The sequence below is a fragment of the Equus asinus genome, chromosome 14, assembly GCF_041296235.1.
Source record: "Equus asinus isolate D_3611 breed Donkey chromosome 14, EquAss-T2T_v2, whole genome shotgun sequence".
Lineage (NCBI taxonomy): Eukaryota > Metazoa > Chordata > Mammalia > Perissodactyla > Equidae > Equus > Equus asinus.
Window position 1 is genome coordinate 11470210 of NC_091803.1, and position 20043 is coordinate 11490252.

General features: G+C 44.7%; 1 long non-coding RNA gene across 1 annotated transcript in view; it reads right to left on the reverse strand.

The window, feature by feature from the left end:
* Positions 1-20043, reverse strand: part of LOC123280073 (uncharacterized) — a 157722-nt gene that overhangs the window by 101426 nt on the left and 36253 nt on the right. Inside the window, exon 5 of the long non-coding RNA XR_011494119.1 lies at positions 855-1010. This is a non-coding gene — a long non-coding RNA (uncharacterized lncRNA). The remainder of the gene's footprint in view (positions 1-854; positions 1011-20043) is intronic.

Here is a 20043-nt window from a genome sequence, read left to right on the forward strand (position 1 = left end):
TAGGTACCTTCTTCTCTACCACATCTAGAGTTCCCTACGTTGACAGCTCCTTCCTGGAACAGGCCTTCTGTCTTAAATTCTTTTAGGCAGTTAGGGGTGAGGCCAAAGTTTCTTTCATATATAAATTTTGTGTGTATGTATGTAATTTATAGAACTAAATAAATGAATTTAAATATAGATACAATGGATTATATATTCTATTATATAGCAATATTAATATATATAATATATATTATATATTATATATATATAATATATATTATATATTATATAATCTCCTTGGTTCTCCAGAGAACCCTGACGAATACAGGAGGAGTTAATATTCTTTTATCGATGGCATTTACATTTAATCATTTGAAATTCTTAGTTATGACATTGTTATGGCTTGCAAGGAAGTGTCCTTTTCTGTTTCATTTAGAGGCCTCAAGATACCAATTTTAAAAAGTTTCCCATTTTATTTGTTTGCTTTGATAGGCTTTTTCCAATTGAGTGCACAGATAAACCAATTTAGGAATTTCAAAGGAGCCCCATTTAGGCCAGTGAAGCCTTAAATCCCCCTGAGTAATCTGAGCCCAGTGGGACAGAAATCTACATGTAGAAGGTCTGCATTCTTTAAAGACAAAACCAGCAGGAGTCCCAGAGTGGGGCTGTTCTTTGGTGGTTCTCTTAGAAAATGGATTTCTCATTTGTATGAACTTACCAAAGGATCAAAGGCCCAAAAAAGGAGTGAAAGAAACAGAAGTTTCTAACAAAGCTGACAATGGAAGGATGGCCAGAACCAGTATCAAAGGACGCCTACATAAAGAGTCTGGACCTCTACCAAAAATGGGAGGTCCAGGCCCAGGAGGACTTACCACCAGGAACCAGAGCCACCAGGAGGAGATGACAGAGCACAAAAGATTCTTTGCAGGCACCTTGCTTGTGTCTGTGAAGTGGCACCAGAATTGAAGGTCAGTAGCTAGGGATTCCACTTCTGTCACCATGTAAAGTCAGCAAATAAGAGGCATAAACTGCAAAAGAACCAAAAAGTTTATTTGGGGTCTCAAGAATTGCAATTCAGGAGATGTAGATTCGAGTAGAAGCTCAAATGTGCTCCTAGGAAGACAAAGGAGGCAGGGGTAGATAAAAGGAAAGGACACAGGCTTACAAAGGTCTACAGTGAACAGTTACTGACTGGTTCTGGCATGGGGTGAGCTGACTTGCCAGAACATAGTTGGTCCTAGGCAGACTGTCCCTTCTTGGAATGAGGAAACACTTCAAGATGTGACCTCTGCTGTCAGGTAAAGCTCAAAAGTTCAGTTAACATCTGGTGGTGGATGTGGTGTACAAGCATAAGCCCCACTTCCTTAATGGCCTCCCAGCTCCATTTTAGAAGCCTTGAAAATGGTACTCCATTTTGTCATTGTCATCCACCACAGTCACGCACCACGTAACAATATTAACGATGTTTCGGTCACTGATGGACCACATATATGACAGTGGTCCCATACGGGTAGCACCACATAGCCTAGGTGTGTAGTAGGCTCTCCCACCTAGGTTTGTGTAAGTACACTGTGTGATGTTCACACAACAGTGAAAGTGCCTAATGATGCATTTCTCTAAACATTTCCCTTTCATTAAGTGAGGTACGCCTGCACTGATTTTAGTCTTGTGAGTGTTGAATAATGAATTACTCATTTCAATTATTTGAGTCAGCCCCACTGGCTGAAGATGGTAAAGGCTGACTGAAGCAAAAAACTAAAATTTGTTATTCAACATTCACAAAACCAAATGAGTACAGAAGAACTTTAAGTTCCATATCAGGGTTCATGTAAGGCAAAAACTTTCTAAAGGAAAGATGGATTTGAGGACATATATGATTCTGAGTGTAAATGTCTGGGTACAAGCAAAAAATCCAGGGAGCATTTCAGACTTTCGAGGCAGTGGAATTGGTGAAACCAAAGTCAAGCTCTCCAAACGGTAAAGGGGGCCCAGGTAATATCTGGAGTACAGGTGGAACAGGCAGAAAATTTCATCAATGTAATTGTATGATTTCATGAACGGACAGAGTTGGAAAATAGGATGGCAGGGTAGGGCAGAGGGACCTGGAGGGCCCAGGATGCATGGAGAGATCAGCTGGGCTGGTGGGGGGAAGGGGCCATGGGCACACCCTCTTCATGTCCCCTCCCCCACCCTCTGAAACCCTTTGTGACTCTTCAGTGCTCTGTGATGCAGGCCTGGGATTATAGGCAAGTGCGGACACTCTCAGAGCTCAGTTGCCTCAGGCAGCCTTGCGATTCAGAAAATGGAGTTCAGTCAATGGAATGTTCTCTCATTTCTGAATAGCCATATTGAGTTGTTTTTGAGCATCTGCTCAACATTCTTAGATAGTGACTATAACCTCACCATCGTGCGTGGGTTGTGGTTGCTTCTTCTGTTCCTGTGCTTCCTGGTGGGGATTCCATCTTTACCAACCTTCTGGAAAACCAAAATCTACCAAAAGGTAAGGATCCCTGGGCAAGCCACCAACAGGGATTTTTTATTGTTGTTTCCATTTCTAGTCCCACATTTTTAAATGAGTTGGTCCAGAGAGACTCCTAAGATGGCAAGTCTGAATAGAGGATAGAACATCATCCTTCTAGGGGAATAGGCCAGGCAGGACTAGGGGTTCAGCTGGGACTGTTTCCCATTTAAAACTCACAGACCATCTGGGTGTGGTGGAGGATTCCGGATAAAATCCCATCAGTGATTTCACAGCCCTGCATTAGGTTATTTAGAGAGTTTGGGATCTGTGTAGGAGAACACTGTTCCTAACACTGGATCATGAGTTACATTCCCATGTCGGGTGTCATTCGACCAAACCATCTTTTGTATTGGGCAGATCAGGAGAGCAGGGCTGAGCCTCTGAGCAGACACTGGAGTGTAAGCTCTGTCCCAGGATACAGGGTCCTATCTGAGGAAGCACAGATGTGACTGTGGGCCTCAGAGTCTATGCCCTCCTTGAGCAGAGGACTTCTGACTGAGAATATCAAGTGTGGACTCTAGCCAAAAATCCTCCTTCGAGTTTTTCAAAGAAGGAGAAATTGAAAGTATCTTATCACCTTTAGAAATTCAGAAAGGGAAAGAACACAAAGTGCTAGTAATAAAAATAGAGAGTGACATTAATCTTGGATGAATATCTGAGTTTCCTAGAGAGAGGAGCAAGCCAACTAAGTCCTCACTCCTCATTCTTTTCTTTTTGTTCTCAGCGTCAGGGCAGAGCCAAGAGGAGAAGAAAAGGTGGAACATCAAGTGGTAAGGTTCCACCTATCCCACCTGAGCTCTCCAAGGGTGACCCATCCTGTCCTCTCCATGAGGTCCCAGGTCCATGGTCTCTGAGGATGTCAGTCGCTAGATAGAGTCCCTCTCAGAAAATAGAGGCCTCAGAGGAAAGGCTCATGGGAAGGTAGTCAGAACCCGAGACATTTCTCAGATTCCTGCTCTGCCCAGCTCTGGGCATGAAGCAGTGATGGGCCTGGACAATGGGTGTTGCCCAGTGGGTTGCCGTGGGAGACGCCAAGAGTCAGAACTTCTGTCTCCTGACCTTGTGAAACTACGTTGACTTCCTGGATGATCAGACTCCTCTTTGAGGTAACCATTGACCTATGTTCCTCACATGGTGGTTTTGAACATCCCATGGGATAATGTATGTGACAGTACTTTATAAATGAAGCAACAAACACATGTGAACCTTATTAATATTATCATTGACCGTTTGACCACATCTACTGATTCTTGGGGCTTTCAGAGTTAATATCCCGTTAATATCCCAAGGGTCTCCCATAAAGGGACTCCTGTGTAACACCTATGCTTCTACCTTTATTACATGTAATTCACTCTTCTGGTTTCCCAGGTTGGAGAAACTACCAGAGGGAAACGGAGGAGAAAAGGAGGCTAATTTCTATTCTGAAAAGGTGACTAGTCTTTTCTTTCCTGATCCCTCTTTGACATGTTCTCTGCAATTCCAGGGATTCAGTACAGCCTGCAGTAGTCATGGGAGGGGTTTGCCATAGGAACGGGTATGTGAATGAAGGCCTTGGGGTGAGGGCTGCTGAGTGTATGGTGAAGTCATAGATGTGGGGCATTGTGAAGGGGCAGCAGGCTTCAGGTGGCCCCTCTCCTGACAGGCCAGCAGGTCCTCCTTTCCTTGTTCTGGTCCTGGCTACAGTTTTCTACTTCCTGTCTCCCACAGGCCCCTAGGCCGGCCTCTCGATCCCACCCGCATTCGTCAACTATTATGCCCAGACCCCTCCTGTGAGGTGTGTAATAGCACAACTGCTGAGATCAATCGGCTGCTGTTCCTGGAGGACCTGGAAGATGATACTGCCTCTGTGTCCTCTCTGGCTTCCATAGCTTCTGGGACTGAGTCATCATTTACTCTGTCCTCTGCCTTCTCAGAAGTCCCTCCAGGAGACCTAACACCATCCCCTCCACCTGACCCTTCCCCACCGCTCCCCTCCGTTCTCTCACCTAACCCAATGACACCCTTAGCTGACTTTCTTTCACCCTCACCACCGGGTCACTCTATGCCACCAGAGCCTATTCCTCCCTTGGAGTCCAAATTCCCAGCAGACCATTCCCCACCCCAACCCATTGCCCTTCCCCCTCTCCCACCACATGACACCCAGGCAATGGATCCTATTCTCCAACCAGAGGCCACTCTGTCTCTGAATACGATCTTCTCTCTTGACCGCACCCTTTCCCAAGATATTAACGCCTTACCAAATTTGTCCCAGATAATGAATCCCAATGACTCACTGGCTTGTCATCACGGACCACCAAGCCTGTCTGTCTCACCACCGACAGACCACCCTTTAACTGTGACTCAATCTAAATCGGTTTCCATCTTATTGAAGTCTGTTCCAGAGAACTCATCTCCAGATAGCCCTGGTGGGTTGTCCACTTATGTCCCAACAATCAGAGGCACTGACCATTCAAGCCTGTCAATTTCAGACTTATCCTGGTGGCAAGCTTGTGCCAAAGACTTGTTCTTAGCACCTTCCACCTTGGCACCACATGATTTTAATCAAGAGTTTCTTGCCCTCCATTCTCCAGAGTCCTCTCTGGAGAGACACCCTACAGCTAACCTTATAGAGCCTGGTAACCTCTCATTTCTCAGCCCTCATGTCCTGGCACTCCTGGAGAGACAAGTCCGAAAGAGGAGTGATTTCCTGATGTGGAAGGAAAAGGAGAAGGAGAAGGGTTCTTTTCCAAAAAAACTTAGGCCAGGCCACCAACTAAATCCTTCGGGGAAAATGTCAGAGTCAAATGCTGATGAGTGTGACTCAGCATTCTCCCTTCCTTTCTGGAGCAGTGCAGGCAAACCAAAGGAGCTGCACATGCATGAGCAGCCCCCATATCCTAAAATCTTGGAGGACCATTTACAGGAAAAATGTATGCAGCTCTTCTGGGGTCTCCCATCTCTGCACAGCGAGTCCTTGCCCTCTGCTATCCGTGACTCAAGTGACTGCACCACAATCTTCCTTTTCAATACCATCTCAAATGCCTCCACGGGCCAAGAATCCCCAGTACCTCTCCATCGCCCACCTCCATCCTTGCCTGAGATCCAGCCCCAACCCTTGCCTCAAACCCTGCCCCAATCCCAGCCCCTACCTCTCACTCAGGTCAAGTCCCAGGCCCACCTTAAATCCCCACTCCCAATCCTACCATCTGGTCCTCTACCCCAGATAAGGATCTGTGGAGTGTGTTACCATAGACCCCAGGATGAATCAGAGTCTCTCACCTCATCTGAAATTCAACAACTGGAATGGAAAGTGTTGCAGAAGCAACAGGAAAGTTTGTGGGGTTCCCCCTCTGTAGTCCAAAGATCTCAGGAAGAATTTTGTTCTTCAGCTCCCAACTTTCCTTACCATCAGGCCTCCCAGGCCCATGCCTCCATCTCCACCCTTCCCGTAGAGTTTCCTCTCAGTGATGAGCTGAGGAAGAAACTGGAACATCACCTTCGAAAGAGGCTCATCCAACACCGGTGGGGCCTGCCCTGCAGGATCTGTGAGTGTCTGTCACTGATGATGCCTCCAAGAGATTTCTCAGAGATAGCTAAGTCAGAGAGCAATCGTGGACTCTCATGGATCTCGGTGAACAAAGATCTAAATGTTGGATTGAGCCAATCCAAAAGCTTCCATGAGAGGGGTTCAGAACTGCTTCAGGTAGAGAAGGAGATGGGGAAGGATCAGGGGCACAGCCCAGAGAACGGCCCAAAAGCTCATCTGTTGAGTGACCCAGAGAGCTCTTCAGATAAAGATCCGGCAGATGACTCTGAGAAAGACCTAAATAGTCACAAGGCAAGTCTGTCAGGGAAAACTTCAAGGGCCTTGGAGGAAAGTCTAGATCAGAAACAACTTGAAAATGTCCTGAAAGCACATTTGAGCAAGAAGTTTGAGGAAATCAGTGAGGCTCGGCTCCCTGGGACGGTGCGCAGTTCATGGCATGCTAGCAAGCAGACATTGCTGCTTTCTGACAAATCCCGCACCCAAATAACAGAGGAGTTTGCCACCTTCAGTGGGTGGGGACTCCTCCCCGAATACCTTCCAGGAGCTTTGCTTCATTGATTCCAGTGCACAACAGATGATGGAAACCCATATTAAAAGTTTCCGTATGAGGATGGAGTGGGGCCTTCCCTGCAGGGTCCTTGAATCCATACAGGCGTTTAAATTGGAAGATGCTGCATCCCAGTCCTTGCCCTATTTCTACTGTCCCCCCTCAAATAACCCAACTTTGGAAGTCGACTCCAAATCCAAGGGCTTCGAGCCCCATAGAGGAAGCTCTAAATCTGTTCTTCAAGAAAAAGCGGAAACAACAAATTCAGCCCTGGTCCTGGATCGTCTTTGCCCTGCTACTTCACCTATGGGCAGGGAAGGACAAGGGGTGCCGAGACAATCACCCTCTGGTATCAACCAAGAGATTGCAGAGGTTGTTCAGAGGAGTAAGGGTGCCAGGCAGACTCATCTGCCTGTCACATGTGGCATCACAGGCAAAGCGAGTCAGAAATTTACTCAGCTAGGCAACAGATGCCCCCCAGAGCTGCCTGCAAGGCAAGCTGGTGCCAAACATGAGACAAAAGATGAGAGAGTGAGTTCCAGTGATAGAAGAGAAGGGCGACAGGACAAAAAGATGAAGTCGGAACCCTTTTCCGGGCACAACACGACCAGGGACATATTCAGGGCCAAGGAGCTCAACGCTCTGCAGTCAAAAACTGGTAATGTGTTGACAACCAGCAAGCCAGGAAGCTCCCAAATGATATGTGAGAATCACAGTAAAATAGAAATTACTGGGACCATTGAAAGCCCTGCACCAAAAAGACAAGTTCCCCAAGACCCAAAGTCATCGGATCTTAAGGAACATCTGTTTGGGGAATTAAAGTCGAAACTAGAGAAGAGGAATCAGAGCCAGGTCCAAGGCCAACACACTGACAGGGCCCCTGCCTCAGAGAGCTTGACTTACAAGGCCTCACTGACTCATGCCCACGGTGTCTCCAGTGGGGACATGGGAGCTTCCCAGGTGCTGCATGTCCATCTGGAGGACAGTGGGATCAGCAGGCAGCAGCGGAAGGAGCCTTGGGTCCCTAAGAAAGACCTAAAGAGGTCCGAGGATAAGAAATTCCCACCAGCTACAATGAGACTGAGCCCTCCGGGCCCCAAGAAAGAAGAGCTTGGTGGAGGGGATGCAGGGTTGGGGACATCCCAACCTACAAGAAAGAGTTTCTCTACTCAGATCACAGCATCAGAGGAGACGCTTGGGAGCAAGTCTTCCCAGACCTCATCACAGAAGGCACAGCCTCCTCCTGAAAGTCTGTTCAGAAAAAAGATGAACCACATTTTTCAATGGCTTCGTCCTGGGACAAAAGGCAAAAAGCAAGAACATCCCCAGGAAAAGGGCCGCCCCATATCATCTGCACAGAGCAGAGGCCTGGTTAAAGGGAGAGCTGCCGTTACTGGGACCACCACGGCTCAGAAGACCAGGACGGTCCCTGGGAAGTTCCCAGTGGAGAAACTGGGGCAGCGGTGTGCAACAGAGGTCACCCGCCCTCAAGAGCCCCTTCCTTCCCTGAGGAAGTTTGTGAAAACTGAGCAGAAGGCAGAAGAGCAGGCCCAGGCAGAGCCCGTCCAGGGGCATCCTTCCAACTACAGGGCTCCCTCCTGTAAAGTGCCAAAGTCCTGCCACCAAGAAGTTGTCTTTGCTGGCCAGAATTATCCTACATGTTCTAGACGGATCAGAGACCAGAACAGACACCCTCAGAAAGTCGTGGCGCTTAAAGATCAGCTATTGGATCAGAAGCGTCCCTTATCTGTGCCCCGCAGGGAGCATGTGCCCCATCCAAGCTCCAGCTGCAGGCGTCAAGCCGGCCCAGGGGCCTCCAGCTGTTCTCACCACTGCTAAAGGCACTATGTTTAGGGATCCGTCTCTATGTCAACAGAAAACGCTTTTCCAGCGTTTCGAGAGCGGAAAATTTCCCACCGCAAAATAATTCCTTCTTGTGGAGAATATTAATTCTCCCCAATAAATGATTCTCTAATAATAGTGATGTCTTTTCTGTGTCCTGTGTTGGGGGCATGGGTTTCAGGTAACTCAGGGCTTGTGCTTAGGGAAAAGGAGGAGTGAGTTCAGCTCTTACTGATTGCTTCCTCTGGCTTCTGAAAGGTCACCAGTGCTCTGGAGCTCTTGTTGACAAAGAGATATCACGTGCCCCCAAAAGCCCATTTCCTCCCTGATGAAGTTTGAGGAGGTGGGTTCTGCCTCCTGCCTCTTCGCTTAGCCTTAACGAAAGTGTAGAGCAGCCCACACCTTCCACTCACTGAATGTTTTACATCCTTCAGAGAGTAGGGAAGACAGGTGTTCTCTATCCGAAGAGGGTCAAGAATAGGTATGCAGTTCATAAAACAACAATGAAGAAAAAACAGTGGCTTCATCATGATTTAGAGGTCAGTGACCAGAGGACCCCACAGGTGGGTGAACCCTGAATGGGATTTGGGTGGTGGGGGAGGGTATTGCTGCAGTGGATCCTGGGCTGGTGGGGGAGGGGCTAGCAACAGCACAGACACTCCTTAAGAATCTGTCATGTGAGTCATATTAAAGTGTTAGGGAAGAATACTTTAAACTTTACATTGAGGTTTCCCTACTGGAAAGGCACCTGGGGGAAGTGGTTCCCCTCTGTAGGTATTTCTTCAGACTGCCCAATGACATTTTGTTGCAGAGCAAAAGCATCACTCAGCTGCCAGTAGTAACAAGGTTGACCAGGTAGCCACCTACCTCCCAGGATAAAATAAAGCTGAGAGTAAGGAAAAGATGACTTGGAGTAAGCGAGGAGGGAAGAAAAAATGAAGAGGGGAAAGAAGGACCTTGCTGGTAGAACAAAGCTTTATGCCTCATCATCCATATGGTGACCCTGTCCTGTTTCCTGTTCCCCCCGCCCCCTCCTCAATCTGATCCAGGCATCACCACCTTGAGGCTGATCCAGGCACTGCACAGCACACTGATGCCTTATTCCAAAAAGGCACTGGGCTGTTCTTTGAATACTAAACAATATCTGCAGGGAGGTCATGAGGCATGGCATCCCCCTCTTTGGGGAAGGTGATCTTGCTGCCTTCCTTCCATCTATGCTTAATAAGAATATACAAGATCTTGCCCTTAGTGTGTACAGTTCACCTGTCGGGATGGAAGTGCCGCCTCTGATATTCACGGCCTTGAATTGGTCTCCCCCAGAACACCTGCAGCTCATGAACCAGAGATGAGTCCCAGACTATGCACCAGGTTACAGATATATGGGGGTCTCACCATGGACTGCACACATACCCACCCTTACAATAGGGGTTGGGAGGAAAGGCAACTCCACTTAGACAGACTGGGACTCAAAAATTGGCTGAGTGTCAACTGGGGCAAAATTCAAAAAGCATTATGATGGTGAGCGTTAAATACATTAAGTTGTAGATGTCTAAGTAAAATAAAGATGGTTACAAGGGTGGAAAAATAAAATACCAATTTTGTTTTCTAAAAACAACATGATTTTAAAAATGGAAGGGAGGAGAAAAAGGGAAAAATAGAATAAAATGATTGTTCTGTAAGTAAAAAGAGGGGGTCAAGATATAGGTGACAAACGAAATAAGACTCCAAGTAAGGGAAAGGAATTTGAGGACATTAGAAAAGATACAAGTATAATGGTAACTATTGTAACAAAACCGCACACGCACGCAGGCACACTCTACACAAATGGGGTGAGTATCCCAGAGGGCACTGGAGGTAGTTTTCCCAGAAAGACTGGTGAACGCTAGGTGTTAAAACAAAAACCAAAAACAAAACCGGTGTCCACTACAGCCTCTCTCACTCCACACTTGTATCTTCTTGTCCAGAGTTATGCCATTGACCCCACAATGTCTGAAACTTAAGGTCAAAGAAAGAATGCAGATTCTGTGGAGGTCCTGGGAGGGGGATGGGGCCCAGGGCAGGAGACTTGAAGAGGTGAGGAGGCCACGGAGGGCTCTACCATCGATGTGGATAGACCAGCCAAAGACCAGCCTCTCAGTTTCTACATCATCTCATCTTAGGGTCCTTTCCTTCCATTCCAGTGTAGTTACTGCCACACTCCAGAGCTTATCACCATGAACACTTCAGCCATCCAGATTATTACAGTCGGACATTCCACCCTTTGGCCTCGTCTCTCATTCTTCTGATTCACATGCCCCTTGTTAACTTTTCAACTCCAGGCCATTCATTTTTCCACTTACTCCTTGTCTGTCCGTCAAGCTCTTGTTTACATTTCCTCCCTCTCCGGGGTAGACTTGATGGTCTGTCAGGTAACCAACATTTAAAAAGCTCCACTACTAATGGGCCCCATCCAATCCCTTTTAATCCTTCCTGTCTGGCAAAATCCCATCTCTCTGCCTTTCCCAGAAATGCCTTCCTATATCTAATTGATCACTATTGGATTAAATCTCACAATGGAGTCTACCGATGCCACAGTAAATTCAGCCCCAACACTAGCTGGAAATCACTCACTCATTCCACAAAGAATTATCCCATGCTTACTAACATGAGAACAAAACAAATGGAGCTTAGGTCGCTGTTTCCTTACTCCATTCTCTCTCCAGGGACACTCAAATTTATTTCAAATCTCCTTCACTTTCCTCAAATTTAGGCTGTCTCCATTTGCTCAGTAGATGTGCTGGACCACTGATCACAGAGGAACTAGAAGTCAGGAGACAGGAACTTTCCGTCAATAAAGCTTCACAAAAACCTTTTCCTGTTCCTCCTTTCCTTCTTTCCTGTTATATGAAAAGAGGTTTCCTTCCTAACCTCAATGATTACACTTCCTGAAATGTCCTTATTGAGAGAGCTGAACCCTCATCTTGACGGACTGAGCCCCCTTGCCAGGTATCCTCTCGTCCCCTCCCTCTCTTTAGGAGGCACCCACCTTCTTTCATTATTTTAAGCTTCTATTACAGAAATGTTTAAACACGCACAAGAGCAGTGGAACTTCCCATGTACCCCTGACCCCACTTTCACTGTTATCATCTGGCACGTGTGATACGGCCCGTCTCCTACACTACGGTTAAGGGGCAAAAGCCCATGGGAACATCCTGCCGTCCGTCTCTCAGGTGTATGCTTTGTGCCCATGTCACAGCTCTCATGTTTCTTTGACATTTACCACCTGTGGAGCTCACTGACCCAAAACAGATGGACAGAGCCATGGGGAGGAAACGCACTGAGCTTTAGATGCTCTGGCCATCAGTTCTGCTCAGCCCTGTAGTCAAGCCTGAGAAGTCACTGAGTTAACTCCTCCCTCCACCCCACGCAGAAAGGAATCTTCCTAAGCAAATGCAGTGCACGGTGTTGCGGTCCCTCAGTCACACAGTGACTGCAGCACGTAGAGAGCACAGAAGGAGAAAACGGTACATGTGATAAGGACTTCACATCACCATGCAAGTGTTTTCAAAGATCTAGAAGAAAGTTTTTTTCCTGTAATACATTTAAAACAAGCTACTGTATGATGAGTTAAACACAGGAGATCAAACACTTTTTTATCTCCTCTCCTTCCCCAAAAGTAAAATATTACATGAAAAGATGCTCCACATCATTAGTCACCAGGGAAATGCAAATCAAAACCACTGTGAGATAGCACTTCACACACAGGATGGCTAGAATCAAAAAGTTAGATAATAGCAAGTGTTAGAAGGCCGAGAAACTGAAACCCTTCTACGCTGCTGGTGGGTATGAAAAATGGTGCAGCTGTTTTGGAAAACCGTCTGGCAGTTCCTCAAAAGTTAAACACAGAATTACCATATTACCTAGAAATTCCACTTCTAGCTATACACTCAAGAGAAATGAAAACATACGTCCACACAAAAACTTGTACACAAATGTCCATAGCAGTATTATTCATAACGGTCAAAAGACAGAAACAACCTAAACGTCCATCAACTGACGAATGGGTAAATAAACTACGGTATATCCACACAATGTAATATTTTTTGGCAATAAAAAGTACTGATACATGCTACAATATGCACAAACCCTGACAACATTACGCACAAGTGAAAGAGGCCAGTCACAAAGAACCTCATATGATTCCATTCATACGAAATTGTCCAGAACAGGGAAATCTAGAGCGAGAGGAAGTAGACTAGTGGTCGCTTAGGGCTGGGGGGATGAGAGGACAGGGGCATGACAGCTAAAGGTTATGAAGTTTCTTTTTGAAGTCATGAAAATGCTTTAAAATTGACTGTGGTGATGGTTACCCATCTGTGAATATACTAAAAATCATGGAATTATACACTTTAAATGGGTAAGTTGTATAGTATGTGAACTCTATTTCAATAAAGCTGCTAAAACAAGTAAAGGATTTAAAAAGAATAAGGCCCTTGAGGATGACAAGAAGGGGAGAAGATATGACAAAAGATGTCAACACATTTTTTGAAGACGGAAATCCGGTGCAGGAGTGGTAACTGACTAGCAGAGCAGAGGAAGTGGCGGCAAACCAACTCACACCACAAAACCCCAGAAGACGGACGACCCAGTGGCACCAGATAAGGAAGAAATTAAGGGTTTCATGCTGTACACATGTTGAATATTTTGTTCTTTGCTTTGGTTTTTGTTTTATATTATGCATAATTTTTTTTAAAAAAATTTTGGGGGGGATGCTCTTTTCCAGTATTTTGTGAAACCCTGTTGGAATGTTAGCACACTTTAAATGTGCGAAGAGGATACAGGGTTTCTTGCCTGGGACAGAACCTGCGACAACTGTTTTAAAGTCACCATTGCACACTTCTGGGGTTTGGGTACGCTAGTGATGGCAGCTGTGGGAATCAAAGCCAGAAATCTCAAAGGTTAGGCAAAATTTGGGACAACAGCCAACGGTCCATTTTTAAAATGTATTTATTTAAAGATAAACTTGTGGAAAAGTTGCATGGATGGTAAACAACCATATACCCTTTATCCAGGGGTACCCGTTAGTATTTTGACCCATTTTCGATATCTCTCCACTTTGTCTCTGTCTCCGCTCCCTCCCTCCTCTTTCTCTATCAGCACACGCGCGCACACACACACACACACACACACACACACACACACACACGAATGTCCATGAATGTGCCATGTCCGCGCCCAGGATCCAAACCGGCGAAACGCTGGGCCACCAAAGCAGAGTGTGCAAACTTAACCACTCGACCATGGGGCCGGCCCCACCTGAAACTATTGTTGGTGGAGCTTATCTTGCTCAGACTTTAAAGGATGATTTTACAATCATCAGTCCTGGGGACCTTAGGGACAGTCAGGACCAGACTTGCTATAAAAAAGCAATGCCAGAGAAGCAAAGATACATAGAGGGATTTGTCTGAACAGAGACCTCCTGCAGTCGAGGGAGGGTACATGAGAGGGGTGGGCTTGAAGTGTACCTTCCTTTTGGGTAGAGACGATGGTGAAGCTGTGGATGAGGGAGAAGACAGGGAAAGAAAGGAGCTGTCATTACTGGTAAACCCTCTCACATGGGAGGGAAAGGATTGGGTGTCTGCGGCCAAGATAGATTCATCAGACTCAGCGAGGGAATGTGGGCACGCAAAGGGAGGACATGACACAGGGCTTCATTCCAGCAGTTTAGCACTAAACAATGAAGCTGTAAAAGTTATAACTATTAAATGACTAGCTAGCGTGGGGGGAGATGAAATAAATATATATACACCATCAACAATAATGACATTATTGTTTAAAAAGGTACAGAGATGTCAATGGGAATTTTGGGGAAAAGATAGAAAGTAGATGGGGAAAAAATCATAAAACCTTTCATGGAAGAAGTAACCATAGGTGTGATTCAAACAAAATCTAAAGGTACTGTCAAATATGATTACAACTGTGCTCACTAGAAGTTATGCTAAAGAGAAGCCTAGTCCCTAAATCAAGATGAGTTTGACTCTGCAGGTCATGGTCCAGCACAATTGCTCTGTAAAATAATGGAAAAGTTTAAAATTTTGCTGGGAGGAGGGGATTTGGCAGAGAAAAAGAGGGAGCAGCAGGGTGAGACACCGTATGGGTGGAGGAGGCCAGATTTGAGAACCTTTAGAGGCTGACTAGCCTAAGAGGGATTCGGGGAAAAGAAGAACTACCAAACATTTTCAAGTTGTTTGCCCTGGGTCCACGGATGCGCCACGCCCTTGTGGCCCTCTTTCTCATGCTTTCTGTTGGTTGATACAGGCTACTCTGTTCTCTCATGCTTTTCGGTGATAGTGGATTCTTTTGAGGAGATAATGGGAGGTGGGGCTGCTGCTGAGTGTATTTCTGGTTTCATACAGGTAAAAACACATTATGTATGAGGGGAAGTTTTAGTTGAAGGCCGAGTAGATCTTGGGGATGTAAATCCCTGGGCACAGGACCGACTTTCAAAGATGACGTGGGGGTCCAAAAGGAGATCGCCAAGCAATAAAAGGCTCTTAGGTAATAGCTGGGTAACAGAATAAATAGAAAATTTCACCAAGGTGAAATATATGCTATGGTGAATATGTGGAGTTGGAAGGTAAGTTGCAAGTATCTAAAGGGCCTCAGAGGGGTGAACTGATTTGCTGGCCTGGATGGTGGGGGAAGGGTTGTGGGTTCATCACTTCTGTGTTTTCCCCTCCCCGACCTTCAAGGACCTTTGGTGTCTATGCTAAAGCTCTGTGATGCGGGCCTGGAACTCTAGTCTAGAATGTGCACTCTTAATGCCCAGCTGCCTGAGGTGGCAGTGCACTTCTGGTGATGCAGATCACCCTCTTTGTCTGAGGAATGTTAATGCACCATGGCTGAGCTCCAGCTTCAGTTCCTAGGTATTCCCATCCCTGCCTTCCTGTGTGGGGTGGGGCTCCTTCTTCTGTCACTCTGCTACCTAAAGAGGAGTCCATGTTTCCCAATATTTCGGACAGAGAGAGACATCAATCAGGTAAGTAAATCAGGTCCCTCAGAAATATCAAATCTTTCTTTTCAAATAGATGCATTCAATGCTATCAATTTCCCACTAAGTACTGCTTTTGCTATACCTTATAAATTTTACTAAGTTCTATTTTAATTTTCATTTTGTTTAAAATACTTTGAGACTTCTTCCTTGACCAATGTGTTTAGTAGCGTGTTGTTTAATCTCCAAACATTTTAGGATTTCCAGCTATCCTTCTGTAATTGATTCCTAGTTTAATTCCATTACGGTCTGAAAACATACTTTGTACAATCTCTATTTATTTTTGTTAAAGTGTGTTTTGTGGCCAAGAACGTGGTCTATCTTGGTGAATGTTCCATGAGTTTGAGAAAAATGTGTATTATCGGATGAAGTACTCTAAAAAATGTCAATTAGATCACGTTGACTGATGGTGCTGTTCAGGTCAACTGCATCTATACTGATTTTCTGCCTGCTGAATCTGTCCATTTCTGAGGGAGAGGGTGAAATCTCCAAACATAACAATGGATTCAACTATTTCTCTTTGCAGTTCTACCAGTTTTTGCCTCATATTTTGACACTATGTTGTTAGATGTATACATGTTGAGGACTGTGTGTCTCGTTGGAGCATGGACCCTTTATGGTTATGTAATACCCCTCTTTATCCCTGATAGTTTTCCTTGTTCTGAAGTCTGCTTTGTCTGAAATTAATATAGTTACTCCTGTTTTCTTTTGGTTAGTGTTAGCATGGTACATTTTTCTCTGTCTTTATTTGTAATCTATCTGTATCTTTATTTTTAAAGCGGGCATTTTGTATACAATATTTAATTGCGTCTTGTTTTTTTATGCACTGACAGTCTCTGTTTATTAACTGGTGAATTTACACGATTTATATTTAGTGATTTTTTAAAAATACGGTAGGACTCATATCTACAATGTCTATAACTGTTTACTATTCATTATATCTATTCTTTTTTCTTCTCTTTTTCTGCGTTTTCTGGTTTTACATAAGCATTTTATATGATTCCATTTTCTCTCATCTCTTACTATATCAATTGTTCTTTAAAAAAAATTTCAGTGGTTGCTGTAGAGTTTGTAATATACATTTATAACTAATGTAAGTCCTCTGTAACAGTGTTTTCATTCCTTTCACTTATCCATATACTATAATCACCCAATACATTGTCACTATTATTATTAGCTCAATTGAGAATAAGAAAAATAAAAGTTTCATTTTACCTTAATTTATTCCTTCTCTTCCTCTTTTTAATGAGGATCCAAGTTATCATTTTCCTTCTTCCTGAGGAACTTTTAAAAAATATTTATTGCACAGCAGGTCTGCTGATGATGAATTCCCTCAGTTTTTGTTTGTCTGAGAAAGGTTTTATTTCTCCTTCACTTTTGAATGATAATCTCACTAGATAGAAAATTCTAGGTGGGTGGTGTTTTTTCTTCTTTCAACACTTTAAATATTTCACTTCACTCTCTTCTTGCTTGCGTGGTTTATGATGAGAATCCCACAATTCTCATCCTTGTTCCTCTAGATGTAGGGTGTTTATTTTCCTCTGGATTCTTTCAAGATTTATCTTTTGGTTTCCTACAGTTTGAAGACGATATGTCCAAGTATAGACTTTTTTAGTATTTATCTTGTTGGGGTCTTTTCTGAGCTTCTACAATCTATGGTTAACCTGTCATTAATTTTGGAAAATCCTTGGCCATCATTACTTCAAATATTTTTCTACTCTGTTCTTTCTCTTTTCTCCTTCTGGTATGCCAATTACACATGCTACATATTTTGAAACTGTCTCACAGTTCTTGGATATTCTGGGCTTTAAAACTTTTTTTCTTTCTCTCTGTGCATTTCAGTTTGCAAAGTTTCTATTGACATATATTCAAACTCACATATTCCTTCCTTGGCCGTATGCAATCTACAGATGAGCCAATCACAGGCCTTCTCCATTTCTTGTAGTGTTTTTGGTTTCTAACATTCCCTTTTGATTCTTTCTTAGAATTTCCCTCTGTCTGTTGACATTCCTCATCTGTTCTTGTGTGCCATCTATTTTTTCCATCAGAGCCCTTAACATACTAATCATGGTTATTTTGGATTCTATGTGTGATAATTCCAAAACCTGTGTCAATGTGAATGTGGATCTGATGCTTGCTTTGTCTGTTTAGACTGTTTTTTCTTGCCTTTTAGGATGCCTTGTAATTTTTGGTTGAAAGCCAGACACGCTGTATTAGGAAATAGGAACTGAAATAAATAAACCTTTAGTGTGAAGTTTTATGCTCATCTGGCTAGGTGTTGGGCTGTGTTTAATATTTACCGTAGCTGTGCGTATCAGAGGCTTCCATTTCCTCTAGTGTCCTTGTTTTTGTGTTTCTTGTGTCTTTAGGTTCCCCTAAATCTCCTCCTTAAACAGAGCCCATGCCTTGCAACTCTTTCAGCTATGATCCCATCACTATACTGCAGCCCTGGGGACGAGGTGGGAAGGTGTTAAGGGAGGGGATATAATTAAATCTTTTAGTGGGCCTGTGTCCCTGGGTTGTGACGTTCACAAGTGTTTCTAAGCTTTTTTTTCTTTTCTTTCAACTCTTTAGATGAGACGGGAAGGCTACAGGGGGCTGCAGTTGGGTAACTGCCCTTCACCCACGTGGGATAAGGCTTGGTAGTCTTTTCCCCTGCTGAGGAGGCTTCTATTACGGAGCACATTCGGGATATTTCAAAATCCTTTCAAAATGGTAACCTTTCTCCCCCACCCTCCCGTGCCAGAAACATCAGAGTTTCTTCATGGTTCTTCACTGTGAGAACTTAGTAGGGTTCCTGGAAGTAAAACTCACGAGTAGGTGGGGCCTCCCCTTAAACGGTCCTCCAGGAGTTTCTCACTTTCATGCTAGCCCACATGCATCCTCAGCAGTTTGTCAGTGTCTTTTACGTGTTTCTACCAGTTTATGGCTCTAGTGGCTTCTGCTCCAGGTAAGCTGATCTTAACTGTGATTCTCTGCATTCACCCTCTCTGAAGATTTTGGGTAGTAGTTTGCCCTGCAACCTCAATTCTCTGGTGACTTCAAGAAAAGCCACTGATTTTCAGTTTGCTCAGCTTTTGCTTCTCCTAAGGACCGTAGTAAAGACTCCCAAGCTCTTTAAGTGTTGGAGCTGGAACCAAAAGTCACTCCTCAAAGAATAATTCTTTATTTTCCTGTTCCCTTTCTCACATTTTTAAATGAGTTTGGCTGGGCCAGAGAGACACCTAAAATGGGAAGTCTGAGGAGAGGACAGACCATTGCTCTCTTAGGGGAAGAGAACAGGCAGAACTAGGGCTTCAGGGAGGACCAAGGATTCCATTTAAAGCTCACAGACTGTCTGGGTGTGCTGGTAGGTTCCCAAATAAAATCCCAAACAGTGATTCTGTAGTCCTTGATTCAGTTATTTAGCATTTCAGATCTGTGTAGGAGAACACCGTTCCCAGCACTTGATCATGAGTCATCTTGCCATGTCAGGCGCCACTTGCCAAGCCTTCCTTCGTGTTGGGCAGATCAGGAGAACAGAGCTGAGTCTCTGAGCAGATGCTGGAGCAAGAGCTCTGTCCCAGGATACAGGGGCCTATCTGAGGAAGCACAGATGTGACTGTGGGCCTCAGAGTCTATGCCCTCCTTGAGCAGAGGACTTCTGACTGAGAATATCAAGTGTGGACCTCATAGCCGAAAATCCTCCTTCGAGGTTTTCAAAGAAGGAAAAACTGAAAGAATTTTATCACCTTTAAAAATTAATAAAAGGAAGGAACGCAAAATTATAGGAATTAAAATAGAGAGTCATATTATTCTTGGATAACAAATATCTGACTTTCCTAAACAGAGAAGTGAGACCAATGAGTCCCAGCCCCTCATTCTTTTCTTATTGTTCTCAGTGTCAGGACAGAGCCAAGAGGAGAAGAAAAGGTGGAACACCAAGTGGTAAGGTTCTACCTATCCCACCTGAGCTCTCCAAGGGTGACCCTTCCTGTCTTTTCCATGAGGTCCCAGGTCCATGGTCTCTGAGGATGTCAGTCACTAGATACAGTCCCTCTCAGAAAACAGAGCCCTCAGAGGAGAGGCTCATGGGAAAGCAGTCAGAACCTGAAACATTTCTCAGATTCCTGCTCTGCCCAGCTCTGGGCATGAAGCAGTGATGGACCTGGGCAATGGGCTTTGCCCAATAAGTGGCCATATGAGATGTCAAGAGTCAGAACTTCTGTCTCCTGACCTTGTGAAAGTACTTTGACTTCCTGGATGATCAGATTCTTCCTTGGAGTAACCAGTGACCTATGTTCCTCACATGGTGTTTTTGAGCCTCACATGGGATGACATACATATATGAATGAAAGCCCTTTGTGAATGATAAAGCAACATACATACGTGAGCTTTATTATTATCATTAACCGTGCGATCTTGAATCCTAATTCTTGGAGCTCTCCAAGTCCAATCTACCAAGGGTACCATAAAGGACATTCTACTCTGCCTCCTAAAAGATCTCTTTGCTTCTGTCTTCATCACTTTTCTGGTTTCCCAGGTGGGAGAGCTTGCCAGCGCGAAGCAGAGGAGGCAAGGAAGGTGCTTTCTCTGCTGCAAAGGTGACTAAACAC